The sequence below is a fragment of the Mustela nigripes genome, chromosome 11 (assembly GCF_022355385.1).
Source record: "Mustela nigripes isolate SB6536 chromosome 11, MUSNIG.SB6536, whole genome shotgun sequence".
Lineage (NCBI taxonomy): Eukaryota > Metazoa > Chordata > Mammalia > Carnivora > Mustelidae > Mustela > Mustela nigripes.
This window is the reverse complement of record NC_081567.1, coordinates 31,837,402-31,853,760: the sequence shown is the minus strand read 5'-3', so window position 1 is coordinate 31,853,760 and position 16,359 is coordinate 31,837,402. Positions and strand designations below refer to the sequence as shown.

At 49.9% G+C, this 16,359-nt stretch overlaps 1 long non-coding RNA gene across 4 annotated transcripts; it reads left to right on the top strand.

Annotated features, from left to right (window-relative positions):
- The first annotated feature begins 5,046 nt into the window (after positions 1–5,046).
- LOC132027232 (uncharacterized) lies at positions 5,047–15,221 on the top strand. Of its 4 annotated transcripts, none has more exons than XR_009407106.1 (8): positions 5,047–5,201; positions 7,126–7,331; positions 9,305–9,444; positions 10,015–10,104; positions 10,919–11,010; positions 11,170–11,324; positions 11,801–12,203; positions 14,274–15,221. It is a non-coding gene; the product is annotated as an uncharacterized LOC132027232 (long non-coding RNA). The 4 variants fall into 4 exon arrangements; XR_009407107.1 differs by having other exon boundaries at positions 10,919–11,098; positions 11,833–12,203; XR_009407104.1 differs by having other exon boundaries at positions 10,919–11,098.
- Positions 15,222–16,359: the final 1,138 nt, after the last annotated feature.

The following is a 16,359-nucleotide window of genomic DNA, read 5'->3' as shown; positions in this document are numbered from 1 at the left end:
CCTGGGATCATGACCTGAGCCGAAGGCAGCGGCTTAACCCACTGAGCCACCCAGGCACCCAATTGAATTCGTTTTTCACTAGAGAATCCGAATGGAGTCGGCTGTGCACAGGGTGTTTACTGCAATCTCAGACTGCAGGCGGAAGAGTGGGAAAGATGTAGGGAAATCGATGTGTTCAAGCCTTCTTGAAGAGCTGTGCCCTTTCAGAAAGAGAGGGACCTTCTGCAACACCCACGACAGCTAGCCTAGAAGGAGCATCAACGCATGGAAATAAACTCAAGGCTGCCGGACCTCTCTCGGTTACGCAGACTAAGGAGACACGTGATGACTAAGTGAAGTACATGAGCCTTGATTGGATTCTGGGTTAATTAATTAATTGAAGGAAAAGAACATTCCTGGGCGTGTTGGGGAGATTTTCTCATGGACTGCCTGTAAGGTACTAGGATTGTCTGATTAAATCTCGTGGGCGTGCTAATGGCACTGTTGCACAGCGCTGACGCTGTTGGACGTATTCTTTTTTTTTTTTTTTTTAAGATTTTATTTATTTATTTTTCAGAGGGAGAGCAAGAGAGAGCACAGGCAGACAGAGTGGAAGGCAGAGTCAGAGGGAGAAGCAGACTCCCCGCGGAGCAAGGAGCCCGATGTGGGACTCGATCCCAGGACACTGGGTTCATGACCTGAGCCGAAGGCAGCTGCTTAACCAACTGAGCCACCCAGGTGTCCCGTGTTGGACGTATTCTTGAGAAATATAAGCTGAGGTACTAGGGATGAAATGTCACTATGCTCCCGGTTATTTGCAAATAACTCAGCAAAAAAAAAATGGTCAGATAATCAAATGTGGCAGTGTTAATGACTGATAAACCTAGATGAGTCTTGGTGTTTCTGATCCTATTATTATTTGAACTTTTCTATGGGATGATGATAGATTCTCATAAAACAGAGGTGGGAAAAATGTCCCAACTGCATGAATGGGCTGCTTCGTGGTTTTCCTTGCTTCTATGGAAATGTGCATTTGGTAGTTTAAGTGTGTCAGTGGGACCCCTTAGAGGTTCTGGTTTCAGTGAATGGTCTCTTTTCTTTCCTTTCTTTTTCTTTTCTTTTTTTTTTTTTTTTTTAAGATTTTCTTTATTTGACACAGAGAGATCACAAGTAGGCAGAGAGGCAGGCAGAGAGAGAAAGAGGGAAGCAGGCTCCCCACTGAGCAGAGAGCCCGATGTGGGGCTTGATCCCAGGACTCTGAGATCATGACCTGAGCCAAAGGTAGAGGCTTAACCCATTGAGCCACCCAGGCGTCCCGAATGGTTTCTTTTTTAGTGCACTGTCCGTGCAGTCAAGGCTCCTTAGGGAAAATGATTCTCTTCTGGGCTCTAGAGGCATTAACAGACCACAGAAGTTGCCTCTGCTTTGGGACTTTGTTCTCTGCTGGATGCAGGGCAAGATGATTCTGCTCTTCCTGCCTCCCATGTATTTCAGGCTGATGGCATCTCCCTCTTGAATCGGGGCAGTGATTCTGAGGGTCTAAGCTGGGTTGGCAAATAAATGGCACACCTGCTTATGCTGCTAATACTGGCTCCCTGGAAGACATCACTAATCAATCCCAACACAATGCTCCAGCCAGTCACTACTAATCAATCATGGAGAAATAATCACTTGACATTCTGGACAGCACCCTCCCCCTCAAATTTTCAAGCAAAACAAGTATAAATTCGAGTTACTCCAAACCTATTACAAATGCTGTCTTGTGGTCACTCATCCCTCCCCATAACCTTCTCCTACCAACATAATGCAACAGGACATTATCTTTCCTAAAATCACTTTTAAACATCTGGGGACTTCCGTTGAACTAATACATGCTGCGTTTCCTCTGCTAGGGCACCTCTTACCCATTTTTCTTTCTTTTTTTTCCCCCCTATTTTTCAGAAGATTTTATTTATCTGACAGAGGGATAGAGAGCACAAGTAGGTAGAGCAGCGGAGGGAGAGGGAGACGCAGGCTCCCTGCAGCCAGGGAGCAGGGAGCCTGATGCGGGCTCAATCCCAGGACCCTGGGATCATGATCTGAGCCACAGGCAGCCACCTAACTGACTAAACCACCCAGGTGCCTCCTTATTTTTCTGATGTTGGAATTTCTCTTAGCTGATCCTCTGGGGGCCCTTAAAAAGTGCCAACACTTAAAAAAAAAAAAAAAGCTAATTGAAGCATATTTTCCATACTGTATAATTCATCTGTTTCAAGTGTGTAACTCAGTGATTTTTTTTCTTTAAGTGAATTTACCAAGTTATGAAGCTACTGCCCAGCCCTAATGACAGTCCTCATGCCCATTTATTGAGGCCCTCAGACTCAGACCCGGGACTCACACCAGGGGCTCCCCTGGTTCTCAGGCTTTTGGATTTGGACTGGAACCATGCCACCGGCTTTCCTGGGCCTCCAGCTGGCAGGCGGAAGATAGTGGGATGTCTCAGCTCTAAAATCATGTGAGCCAGTCCCATGGAACAAACTTTCTTCTATATGCTTGCATATTTCCCATTGGTACTGTTCTTTTCGGGAACCCTAACTCACCCAGGGGTCACACTGGAGGACTGATCATTTCCTCTCCGTCCTACAGATGTGCTCCAGGCCTGCTTGTCCATCCTTACATGGCTGGAGTCTGCAGAAGGGCCTGGGGCTGGGCAGCTGGTGGTGTTCATAAAAGCCTCCTTTTTGCTTGTTTTTCTGTGGCTAATCCTGGGAGCAGAATGTGCCGGCGACACCCTGGCAGATGGAGAGGAAGACCTGTCAGTGCAGAGAAGTACCCAGAGGACTGCTGCGTGGAAGGGACTCAGGGTCTTCTTATCCAAAGCAAACACCATGAAATTACAGTATCTTGGAACTGGAGGACATGGAGGGCAGACTGCGGAAGCTCCACAGATCAGCCTGGAACATTCTGGAACACAGCCCCTGCTGTGTGCTAGGCCATATTGCTTTGTTGCTCTGGGGAGCCTTCTTACGCTATCTAAGGCCAGATCATCTCTCTAGAATCCCTGAAGGATGATCTTCCTTCCTTAACTTGATCACCTCCAGAGATGGGGTGCTCACTGCCTCACCTGGGTCTGGGGAGCTGAAATGATGCGCTCCTGCTTAAATGTCACCACGTGCAGATGAGAAGCACAAGGAAAAGAATGTGTTTTTTCACCTGCCTTTTCCAAATGCCAGGTTCCTATTAGAGGTGAGTATGCAGATGGCAGGATTTGGATCCGTTTCCTCTAGCTGTGTTATTTTTTCTTCCTTTGGTAGTTTCCAGAACATTTTTTTTTTTTTAAATTTTGCTGCTGCTCTTGATAATTTTCAACTCCCACCTTCTTAGAACACTTGCTTCTCTGGGTTTCAGTGTCCATTCACTCTCTTGGTTTTTTTTTTATCCTGTTCACTGACAGCTGCTTTATAATTCCCCTTTCCTGCTTTCCCGCCTCTGCCCCAGGCACAGATTCAGACATTTCTGCATCGACCCCTGGTTTCTCTTGGCAGCGAGTGGTACTTAGAGCCCATAGTCTGGGTGCTAGGGGGTGCCTTTTTTGGAGATAAAAATACATCTTGAGTTTATAGGAGACTTTTAAAAAGTTCTTTTAAAAATATTTATTTATTTATTTAGCACAAGTAGGGGGAGGGGGAGAGAGGGAGGAAATCTCCAGCAGATTCCCCACTGAGTGCAGAGCCCAGCGTGGGGCTCAAGCCCACAGCCATGAGATCATGAGCTGAGTCAAAAACCAAGAGGCCGATACTTAACCAACTGAGCCACCAGGTGCCCTAATACTGAGTCTTTGGGTGTCAACTCAGGACGAGCAGATTTTCTCTTAACCTCCCCAATTTTACATCCATGCCTTCTTTCTTCCATACCCAAGTTCCAGGAAAGCCTACATAATTACGCATTTGCTTTATTTTATCACGCACAGAATGGTCTCAGGAAAATAATAACATTCCCCATGATGATTTGATGAATGAAAACAGACTTTTGTTTGCTGTCCCTTTTTTGTTCTTCATGTATTTCTTACTAGGGATGCTTAAAAATTAGTTTTATTTCTCCAAAGACTTTATTTATTAGAGAAAGAGAGAGAGAGAAATAGTGGTAGAGAGCATGAGTCGGGAGGAGAGGGGGAAGCAGGCCCCCACTGAGCAGGGCACCTGATGCGGGGCTCGATCCCAGGACCCCAACATCATGACTGAGCCACCCAGACACCCCCGAAATCACTATTTTTAAAGCCACCCGACTAAACTTTTTTCCATATGGGGATGTCACCAAGTCGATACACAGTTAGGCTCATTGGTTTCATTTTGTTTTTAATTTTTTTTTTTTTTAAAGATTTTATTTATTTATCAGAGAGAGAGAGGGAGAGAGCGAGCACAGGCAGACAGAATGGCAGGCAGAGGCAGAGGGAGAAGCAGGCTCCCCACTGAGCAAGGAGCCCGACGTGGGACTCGATCCCAGGACGCTGGGATCATGACCTGAACCGAAGGCAGCTGCTTAACCAACTGAGCCACCCAGGCGTCCCTTTGTTTTTAATTTTGAGGAACTAAAACAATTTTGAAATTTAAATTTTTAGGGGCACCTGGGTGGCGCAGTTGGTCAAGTGTCCGACTCTGGATCTGGGCTCAGGTCATGATCTCAGAATCCTGGGACTGAGCCCTGGGTGGGGCTCCACGCTCCGCAGGGGGTTTGCTTGTCATCTTCTCCCTCGGCCTCTCCCCCTGCTTGAGCGCTCGCTCTCCCTCTCTAAAATAAAATAAAATAAAATCTTAAAAAAAAAAACATTTAACTTTTAAGTAAAAAATGTGTTATTTAAAATAGCACAATATTTTAAAGTCAAATCGAAACAATTTGTTCAGCGACATCTAGTTTCTCCCTCTTCCCCTTCAACTGTCTCTTCCCTCCCCCTGTAGGAACTCATTCTTATTTTTGCTTTATCTTCCCATTAAAAAACATCTGTTCATATTCCAGCTCTTTTCTTAGGTAAATGGTAACAAAACAGACACAATTTTCTCTACCTTGCTTTTCTAATAGGACATCGTGGCGATCACTGCGTAGCAGAGGGCAAGGCTCTGCGCCTTACTTGGAGAGCTGTGTCGTGGACAGGACTGGCTCAACATACCGTGTTATTTAAACCAGCCCCCTTCTGAGGCCCCAGGACCGGGGATCCCCAGTCTTGTGTCGTCATAAGTGATTCCCCAGTGAGTAGCTTCCTGTACCCTTTGTCATTCTGCCAGCGTATGTTGGAATAGATGGTTAGGACTCGGATTTTGAGTCAGTGGACAAATGCCTATGAAATTTTGCTAAATGTTGCCAAATTCCCCTCCATAGGAGCTGGGCCCTTTTATATGCTCGCCAGTAACATCCAAGAGGCCTGTTTCCCCACCACCTACCACAGGAGGTTATAAAACTTCTGGGAAATGTTTGCCAACCCCTGGGCGGGCCTTGCTTCTACCTGACAGTGTGCTCTGTTTATAATGTTCCCGAGACCATGCCACTCCCTTGCCATCAAACCCCGATGGCTTCCAGTTTCAGCCTCCAGCCCTCTCACCCTGGCAGTAGAGTCCTCCAGGATCGGGTGACTTTCGCCACCTGTGACCTCATCTTGCCACTCTCTGCCCCTGGCTCTGCTCGTCCTGGCCATCCCGGCCTTGTCTCTGCTCTTCCCTCTGCAGCACTGCGGTCAGGCCTTTCTTAGGGCCTTGGCATGCGCTTGGCTCTCCTTGGGACTCCCTTCCCCCTTGACACAGCTGCGGCCTCTCCGTGTTCGTAAACCAGCACTGCTCCTCAACGAGGCCTGGCCTGACCGACCACTGAAGGCATTCCTCTAACCATATGTCCCCTCCTCACCCTATTTTTTTTTTTTTTTGTACTGATTTTTTGGTATTGATTGACTGATTGATTATAAGTTCCTTGAGAGAAGAGCCTTCCTCTGACTTTGCATCCCAGGACCCCTGGTGCCTCGCATGTGATAGGTACTGGATGCGTGTCAGTTCAGTGGATGAATGAATTCCAGCACCTGTCTTGCCTGGGATTTGCTTCGCATGTTCATTCCCATTGTCCGCCAGGAGAGGGCGCTCCTCGAAGTCAGGCATCCCGTTTGGATTCATCCCCGCAGCCGTACTCCCTTTCCTCCTGGCACTTAACAGGAGCTCACGGAGGGCAAATCCCAAATTCGTGCAGCCTCAAGCTTCTACAGTTTGAGGGACAACATCTCTAAGCAAAAGAGTACAGAATTACAAATAACAAATGAGGCAGAAGGCTTTGGGAGAGACCCATCGGGGAGACAGCCCCTGAAGCTTCAAGCAGGTGACTTGCGGGGAAACCCACCTCTGGGGCTCATTCAATGCCTGTCGAATGAGTAAATGAGCCTAGGGTAGATTTGTAAATGCCTGAGTTTTACAGGTTTCGTTTTCGCTGGGTAGAAGCACAACGAAAGCTGTGGCAGCAGGACAGGGTGACCTGCTTTACTTCATCCTTGCGCGTAATTAGGGTGTTTTTTATCTTTCCAATTTAAGGCTGCTTTCGACCTCAGGCTTGTACCCAACGGGGAGGAATATAATCAGGCATTGTGGCATTTCACTGAGGCCGTGCTGGTAGGCAGCTGCTAGTCTGGCCCTTCTGCCTGCCAGCCTCCTTCCTTTTGTTAAGAGCAAATCCATTTCCTTGTGGAGATTCATCCTGTGCCCCTTAATTCTGGTGGCTCAGGCGGGGGCAGAGCTGGGTTCCAGGTAAAGAGGTGCAGCCTGGGCCTGTCGAAGCGGCATATTTTGACCCCCAGCTCTGGTATTTTAATTAACACTCACTTGTATAGCCTGTGGACTGTGTGTTGGTAACTGTTCTAAGCATATTACAGATGTAAAGCAACCCGTTAATTATTAATCACCGCAAGTCTTTGAAGGAAGTATATTATTATTCCCATTTTAGAGGTGGAAAAATGGAGGAACAGAGGTTAAGACTGTTGTCCAAGGGACACAGCGAGCGGGTCAGTGACACAGCAGGGATTTGAACCCAGGCAGTGTGGCTCCTGACCACTCCATTAGTTCAGGTGAGAGGGCAGAGAACTGGGGTCTCCCCCCGCCCCCAAGCCTTCGGACTACAGCAGAGGATTTCTCTTTTTCTCAGGAACTCCTGGCTTCACGTGGAAGCTGCAAGTGTCCGGGGTCACGGTGGAGAGCCTGAGGGGGTCATGCTGGGTTGGGAGGAACGCGGGCACCCTCTAGGGGAGACGCTGTTGCCGCCCATTCTCAGCCCATGAGAGAAGATCTACCACTGGGCTTCCCACACGCGTGCACCAAGATGTTCCCTTTATTGCTGAAGGGAGTTTTGAGGTGGGTTTTCCATTTTGTGCCACTAAAAACGGTGCCTCTTGGTTTCTGACCTCAGTGACCTTCCATAGAAGGATTTGAGGGGTGTTCCCCGTGGAACCCTGGAAGGGAATGATGCCTCTTACCTTCTGGGTGCCATCTTCCTGCTGGCTGCATGGTGTTCGGAGGGTATGGGTGGTGGTGGCAGGTGGCATGGGTTTGATTTGCAGCTGTGTGACGCTGGGCAGGTCACTCAAGCTCTCTGAACCCCGAGTAAAGGGCAAAACCTGGCTCTGTGGGTTGTGGGTGAGGCTTTACCAAGGTAACACAGGCAGGAGCTCCTGGTGGTGGTTCATTCACATGATTCCTCTTGTCCTCTCCACCCTCTGTCTTGACTTGCTCCATTGATCTTCCAGAGAAATATATGTAATATCATATATATATATAGCATTCATAAATATAAATGAAATCCAGTATATTTAAAATCCTTTTTTTTTTTTTTTTAAATTTTAAGGACTTGGTTCCTATGATGGTGGAGGCTGGCAAATCCCAGATCTGAAGGACAGGCCAGCGGGCTGGAAGCTCAGGCCGAATTTTTATGTTGCAGACTCGGGGCAGAATTTCTTTGCTAGGAAACCTCAGCTTTTGCTTGGATGATCTTCCGCTGATTAGATGAGGCCCACCCACAGGCTGGACAGTAATCTTTACCTAATGTCAACATTAATCACAACTACATGATACCTTCCCAGCAACATCTAGACTAGTGTTTGATCAAAAGAAACAGGCACCACCGCTTAGTCAAGTCGACACACAAAATTAACCATCACACTTGCCAGTACACTTCCTGTGGACCTCCGTTTCCCCATCTGTTAACTGGAGAACAGACCCTCCTGGATCTTCAAGCTTGTTCCCTGCAGTGTGGGACTGACGGACTGGGAGAGCCTTGGAGGGATGAGTTACGGAGAGCCTGGGAGCAGGACGGAGGTGATTTCTGGACAGCCTGTCTTCACTGTTACGGGGTGGGGGGGATCAAAAGTGCAGCCCTTTTGTTCCCCAAATCCCTGAGTTATTTCAGGGGAGGACAGTGTCACTTCAGAGCTTGAAGGTGGCTGTTGGCGTGTACCCGAGCTATTTATATGACTTTCCAGATCTTCCACGAAGACAGTTTCAGCTCCAGAAGGGAGAAAGCACAGCCCTCTTCATAGCGGCAGCTCTGAGCATGTAGACATGCACAGCTGATCTGTCCTAATCCTATGAGAGGCCTCCTTTCTTGCCTGGATGCCCACGCTGGAGGGAGAGCAGGAGGAGGAGGAGGAGGGAAACACAGATGATTACCTACTTTGTGGTAAAGGACACACACGGATGCAGTCACACACACTTGTAAAGTGGAGACAGCAGGGTTTGCACTGGCTTCTGACATCGCCTCACTCTTCTGCCTTGGGCAGGCAAGTCAGGGGAACTCTCTGACCCTCAGTCTCTTTATCTGTGAATGGGAAGTCACGGTAAAAACACCTAGTTTGCAGAATGGTGGTGAGGATGATGCCAGATAAAACACATGCAGGGTTTTTAGTTTCTGCTGTCTTTGCACGGCCTCATAGATAATCAGCGGATCAGAGGGTTAGGGCTGGGTTGGATCTGGTCGTGCCCACTGTCTGCCGACTCTCGTGTTCTACCCAGTGCTGCTGCTGGCCAGCTCAGGGTCAGCTTCGGCTCTCAGCCACCCTGGGTTTTGGTGTTTGTGTTTACGTTTAGCAGGGAATGTTCTGGTAAAGGAGCAGAGAGCCATTAATGAACGTATCATTTAATCATGGGAGACCATGAGCAGGTGCACGGATTGTATTATGATCCGGTCACTTGAAGTTCGTACTGTGATTCAAGCTCAATGTTTGAAGTATTTTTAAGTGGGAGACCAGATTTTCAAGTACAAGGGAGGGAAAAAAAAAAGAACAATTACCTAAAAGTGGTAAAATTAGCCTCCCTTCATTCCTGGCCTACAGAAGAGCGTTCTGCCTCTGTCACTTCTGTACCTTCATGGTTCATCCAGGCCACGAGGCTCAGGGGTATGGGAGAGTTCGGGAATGGCCATGTGATCAGAAGCTGCCACAGAATAATTCTTGAGACCCGGAAAGGCCAAGTGGTGAGTGTGAACGCTTCCTGAACGGTTTGAAAGCCACAAGGCATGTTTATCTCTGTCCCATCTGGTCCTTGCCGGGTGATGACAATCACAAGAGGTAGATGCTCATGTGCCCATTTTTCCAAGGGTGTTCACCGAGGTTCAGAAAGGTGACGTGACTTGTCTAAGGGGAAGGGGTGGTGCGGGGAGTGTCCCAACCATTCCCTTAGGCTGCCTGCGGGAGGCCCAAATACGGTGAGAACGGAGGCATTTCATCTCAGGCTGGGGAGAGTCGGGGGCAGGGGCAGGGGCAGAGGGAGAGGCAAAGACAGACTCTCAAGCAGACTCCTGGCTGCGCACAGGGACTGACATGGGGCTCGGTATCATGACCCTGGGTCATGACCTGAGCTGAAATCAAGAGTCAGATTCTCAACCTTCAGAGCCATGCAGGCCTCTGTCCTATTGGCTCTTCCTATGTGGGGGCGGGCGGCGGGGGCGCTTGGTGTGCTTAGATCTGGCCTGGAGTTCACAGGCCAGCCATAAATCAGTTCTGAGCCCTGATTCTACCTCATCTTGTCCTTCACTGTCTCCTAGACCCTTTCCACCTGTCCAGAATGGCTGGATTTCCCTAGGGTGTCTGCATCCCGTAAGTGGGGCCTCAGCTTTCTCCAACTCAAAAAACAGGTATGCATTTATGCATTTATGTTCATAGATCCCTTCTATTTGTGGCTGTAAGCCCTGGCTCTGCAGTTAGGGTAGTGATATGCAATTTCATTTTGCAGTAAATGTGTTTATGCTTTTTAAGAATGTATAGATATAAAAATATTTAAACAGCCAGCAGGCATGGTGGCAGATACGCTAGTAACAATACGCAGAGGTTTACTGAGTGCTTGCTCTGGGCCAGGCACGACTCTCAGTGCTTTCTACGTACTGGCTCACTTAGTCTTCACGCCCATCGAGCTTGGTTTGATAATCTGTCCCACTCTGCCGCGGAGCATTCTGGAGGCGCTGCGACTTGACCATCTTGCCAAGGCTGCATGACGAGGGAGGGATGGAGCGGGATTTGAACCCAGATCCTGGCTCCCGAGTTCCACTCCTGAGTGGTTGTGTATGTGGAGTATGAAGTGACGTCTGGGGAACGCTCACCGGGGCTGTGGCTCGGGTGACTGGCTTCCCTGGTTTGCCTGAGACTCCCTGTATTTTAAACCTCGAAGGGCCATGTCCAGGAGATTCCTCAGCCTCTTCCTCCCGTCTCAAGTCTGCTGCAGACTCTAGGGAGGTGGCGTCGCTGCACTGCCGGCACCGTGAGCCGAGCACGTGCAACCGACCCGACACGCCAGGTCTGCACGGGTCTCGAGGCGTACACATACGTATCCAACCACATGCAGAACATCCTGAAGCCCTTGCCTAAAAATAAGAGTACAGCGCCCGATTGCTGTGACGCTTGCCTTATTGGTATAAATAAGAGAGTGGAAACATCCCGTATCTCTATCTACAGCAGGGGAAGAAGTGCCACATCTGCATGTGCGGAAACACGAAGCTGGGGCCTGTGGGCATGTACCATGCAGGAGAGAGAGACCTCACGGGCAGGTCGGAAGGGAGAGCGATGTTGCTAACGACAGAGCGGGAGAGAGCTGTCCTCTATTTAGCTCTGTTCCCACCGCGAGTCGAGCAGTTTGTAAGTGTTCTCTTAATTCATCCATACAGTCCCTGTGGTGGGCCACTAGGACGACCGTGTCTGTTTTACAGATGAGGAAACTGAGGTGCAGGAATTTTCTGACGGTCACCACGCTCACACAGCCGGGAAGCTAAGAAGCAGAGACTCAGATTCAGGGAGCCTCGCTCCCGGGCTGGTGCTCCAAAGCCCCGGGAGAAGGGCGGGGCCCGCTATGTAGAATCAGCAGGTAAAAATGGGCTCTTGGGCTCTGACTCGTTTTTTTCTCTTTTTTAAGATATTTTATTGATTTGACAGAGACATAGGGAGAGAGGGAACACAAGGGGGGGGGTCAGAAAAGCAGAAGCAGGCATCCTGCTGGGCAGGGAGCCTCATGGGGGGCTTGATCCCAGGACCCTGGGATCATGACCTGAGCCGAAGGCAGACGCCTAATGACTGAGCCACCCAGGCCCCCCTCCTTGTTTTCTTCCCACACTTGTGGAATGTCCCGTTTCCTGCTGACGGACAGGCGGTGGCGGGAGTGGGGGTGTCCTATGTTTTTCTAACTAGTTCTGCAGCCAGCACACTCGTCTCTGTCTCCTCGTGCCCATTGCGGGCTGTTTGCCTAGGACGGTGGAGGGGGCGGAGTCATAAAGATGTTCCTGGATTCCCTTTGTCCGGCTCTTCGGACACGGATCTAGGTATTGCTGGGACGGGGTATTACAGGTGCGCGTGAGTCCCAAGTCCGCTAACTTCAGACGTGCAGGTGACCCAGGCGGCCCGAGTGCACGCGCCCTTCAAGAGCCGAGCCTGTTCCCTGGCTGGGCGCAGAAGAGGAAGCGGGAAGGTGCGAATCAGGAAGCCTGAAGGGGTAGAGAATGCCACACTGGAATGAAGATGGAGGGTCCTTGTGGAGACGAGCGGCTCTAGAAGCTGAGAGCACCCCGCAGCGGACACCCAGCGAGGACATCAGGGACCGCTTTCTGCCAGTAACAGGAATGTGCCTGGAAGAAGGTCCTGCGCTCCGGAAAAGAGCACAGCGGCCCTGAGACCCCTCGCCTTCAGTCTGAGCGGGGACTCTGGCCGCACCAGGCTGAAAGCTCCGATCCAGGGAGCCGGGACCTGATAGGTGGGTGCTATTTTAAGTTGTTCATTTGTTAGGCAACCACAGAAAACAAGTGCAGAGCATTTCTTAAAAAGTGAAATCAAAGGTTCTTTGCATTTGAAATCTTGATTCTTTCAACAAAGAGGCATTGCCCATCCGGGGAAGAACTGCTCCAAACTTTGGGGGCCCAGCAGGGAACAAGTAAGCCACAAAGTCCCTGCCCTCTTGGTGCTGACATACTGTGGAGGTGTGTGTTGGAGGAGGCAGGTGAGAAACAAAGGGATAGGTAAAACGCATGTGTTTCTGGTGGTCTGTGGATGCTATGGAAGAAGGGCAGAGAAGAGAGCGGACAGAGGAGGAAAGTGTGTGTGTGTGTGTGTATGTGTGTGTGTATATGTGTGTGTGTATGAAAATATGGCTCAGGATATATGTGACCTGGGACTAAACACTTAAAGGGAATGAGTCACGCGGGGAACTAGGAAAAGAGCATTCCAGGCAGAGGCGCTAGCGAGTGCAAAGGCCCTGAGGCAGGGACATTCCTGGTGATTATGAGGAGATTTTAGGGCAGAGTGAACAAGTGGGAAAGCCATAGGAACTGAGGTCAGGAAGATAACTGCATCCAGATGGACAGTGCTCCATTCTGCCATGTTGGAGGAAGTCCTCTCTCCACCCTCCCACGCTTGCCAAGACCTGTTGAGATCAGATGTAACATGTTTTATCAGTTGGCTGGACGATAACTGGGAATCCTTCCTGACCTCCGTTGGTCATGTGCACCTCCTTTCCTCCTGGGGCAGGTCTAGCCCCAGTACATGCATCTGAGTCTAGTACAGACAAGAAAGCTTGACATTTCCGTCCGTATCTCCCAGGGCGTGGGGCACAGAGAGGCTGTCTCTAGGCTTCTCGTTCCAGTGCCTTGCTCTGGCCATACGTGCTTGTTTTCCCGCTCCTGCTGGAGATACGTAATCAGAACGCAGTGAGTGAGGCTGATGTTCCACGGGAATAACCTTGAATCTACTTGTACATATATTTGCAACATTTGGGACTAAATTTATTCTTAGCAACAGATTACTTGATGACACACCTCACAACTGCTCGCAACACCATACCTTGGTTGAGACTTGCTGGCAGAGCGTGGGCACTGTGTGGTGTGTGTGTGTGTGTGTGTGTGTGTGTGTGTGTGTGTGTGTGTGTAGCGCGTGCATGCGCGCACGTGTGAATGGGTGAGAGAGAGAGCAGACCGGCATGATTTTTTCCCTCAGAACCACAAGGTTGCTTCTTAGATACTGGCTATTTCAAACTGCCTCAATAAACAGGACCGAAATGCTCTGTAACATTAGAAGTGGAATCTCTAAGAACCCACTTTAGGTGTCCTCGGGGGTGGGGGGGCTTCCCTTCGCAGCTGGCTGGGACCCTTTCTGTGAGGTCTTCCCGAAGAAGCCTCTTGGGTGGGGGCCCCAAGATGTCCCTTGCCAGCGGCGGAGTGAGTACCTTGGGACCCTGGTCCTAGCTGTGTGAGGACAGAGGCGGAGATCAGTGTGAAGCCCCTACCAGCCAAGGAACACCAGAAGCCAGGAGAGAAGTCTGGAAGGGTTCATCCCCCCAGACCTCAGAAGGACCTGACTCTGCCTCCGGCTTGATCTTAGACTTTGGTCTCCAGATCTGTAAGACAATACAGTTGTTGTTGAAATCACCCGGTTTGTGGCAGTCCTAGGAGATGAACACACAGAGAAATACAAGTAGTGGGGAAGAGGGAAAGGCAGAGTTGGGGGTTGGGTGGGGCGTGGGGTCAAGGACATAAAGAAGGAGACGGGTCTGGCATGGGATCTAGAACATCAGCTCCCCATTCACAGGAAGGGGAGTTACAGAATGGGAGCAACTTGCAGGCTTGGGGATCAGACTTGGATTCACATCCCGAGTCCCCTGTGTGATCTAGGGCTGCTTACTTCACTTACTTCACTTCGGTGCGCCTCGGAGCACCCATCATTCCTAAAAGCCTCATGTTACAAATCAATTTATTCTGAAGGCCCATTGGATAACATGAAATGCTATCAACGAACTTAATATAAAAGAGAACTCCATTATATGTTTTTACAGACATTTGGTGAGAATGAAACTGCAGGCCCTTATTATAAAGCTACAAGGTGATTGTTTCCTTTGGGGCATCTTTTCTTCTTCGATGGGCAGGGCTGCCTGCAGCATTCAAGACCGGAAATCTCCAGCCCTGTGGACGGACAATGTTGCCTTTTCTTGGTGACTCACCCCGCGTCGGGAAAGTCATTCTGCATTCTGCCTTCCAGGAGTCCTTGGAACCGTGTTCAAAACTAGGGTCACCTATCTGGAACGGATCAATGTCATTCTGACATACGTGAATGTTTCTGAATGCCACAAAAGTTTTTGAATGGCAAGTGCCAGGTGGCACAGTTTCCATGGTGATGTGGGAAGCCCACGCCAGCACGGAAGGTGCTAGGAGGCGGGTATTAAACACTTGTGTGTGTGTGTGTGTGTGTGTTTTTTTTTAAACTTGGGAGACTTCTTTGTAGGGAGACTAGTCCAAAAAATGTGTAGGGTCATCATTCAAGGTAGTGTGAGTTTGGGGTTCTCTTGTCCTCAGCAGCTTAGGTAGCAAGCCTCGTGTGTGTCTGTGTGCCTGTTTCCTTATATGTATCTGTGGGTGTATGTGTACATCCCTGTGTCTCTGAGTGTGTGGGGTTGTGTATTTGGACAAGTGTGTGCATATGCCCATTTCTGCGCGTGTTCATGTGTGTGTCTCCGTGTGTGTCTGTGTTCAGCTGCGTGTGTGCATGCTGTTACTCCTTTTTCCCAGAACCCAAGCAGACGTCACCGATCAATTTCATCAAGCCCCACACTCCACGTCTCCCTATGCTAGCCACGAACTGGGCTTGACCACTAGAGGAAACCGAGGTGCTTTTCCAGGTCTCCAGTGTCTAGGTCAAGGTGCTCAGACTGACATCTCATGCTTTCAGAGCCTGTCTTTATTCCCTGCCAGAAACTTTCTGCCTCAAGCAATTCCCTGAGCTCTAAAAATGCCCATTCCTCCCTGAGCTTTTGAAGTTTTCCTCTCAACTGACAGGGGACTTGTTAAGCATCTGCCTTCTGGAATCAGCCTCCATGGGTTTAATTCCTGCTCTGCTATCTCTTGAGTCAGGCAGCTCCAAGCCTGACTTGGACATTCAACGACAGAGCCTCACCTTCCTCTTCTGGAATTCGCAGAGGCTCATCCTAACACTACTTCACAGGGGTGACAAGAGCAAAACAAGATGACCCAGGTAAGGTCCCCAGCCCAGAGTCCGCCCCAAGTGAGCTCCGTGTGTGGAAGTGGCAATGACTGTTCGCTGTGTTCTGACACTGCATGTGGCCACTGACATACGGTCAGTCTCAGTGTGTGTGGGGGTCACCTTTACCTGCTTTGCACAAGGTGGGAGTTGCCACTGGTGACACTGCCCGCATCTCCAGACATGAGGGGACCAAAGTTTGCCTGAGCTGGGAGCCTGGGTGCTCCTGAGGGCAGAGGCTCTCAGCCAGCGTGTGCAGGATGAATGGGGAGCAGGAAGGGGCTGAGACGCCACTGGATCTTTCTCTTGCAGGCCTGGGGTCAGCACTGAGGGTCGGGGACCAGGAAAAATACTGGTCTAGGAGGTCAGGGAACAGCTTAACACCTGCCTGGTGGCTACCTGTAGGGCCCTCAGTGGTCAGTTACGGAGGGCAGGTATTCCAGCATCGGCTGTACTGATGTTTTGGACCGAATGATTCTCTACTGTGGGGGCTGTTCTGTGCTCTGCAGATGCTTAGCAGCCCCCTGAGCCTCTGCCCATCACATGACAGGAGCAGCCCCCATTGCCAGTCAGGGTAACCAGAAAGGTCTCCAGGCATTGCCAGATATTCTCCGGAAGACGCTACGCGGCCAGTTGAGAACCACTGGGTCATGACTCCAGTGATCAGCTGTGCTCCCAGATCTTGGCTGGGGGATAGCCCCCCGTCAATAAGGCAAAGGCTGGGAAAGATGGGCCTGTCCTTCCACCTGCAGAATAAACCAATAATCTGGAATTTTCGAGGCTTGGCATGGGGGTTGCTGAGATGCATCCCACGCCCTATCCAAAATCTTAGGCACTAACTTGGACCTATGGGGACAAGGACAAAGCCTAGGAGCTCGCGACTAAGG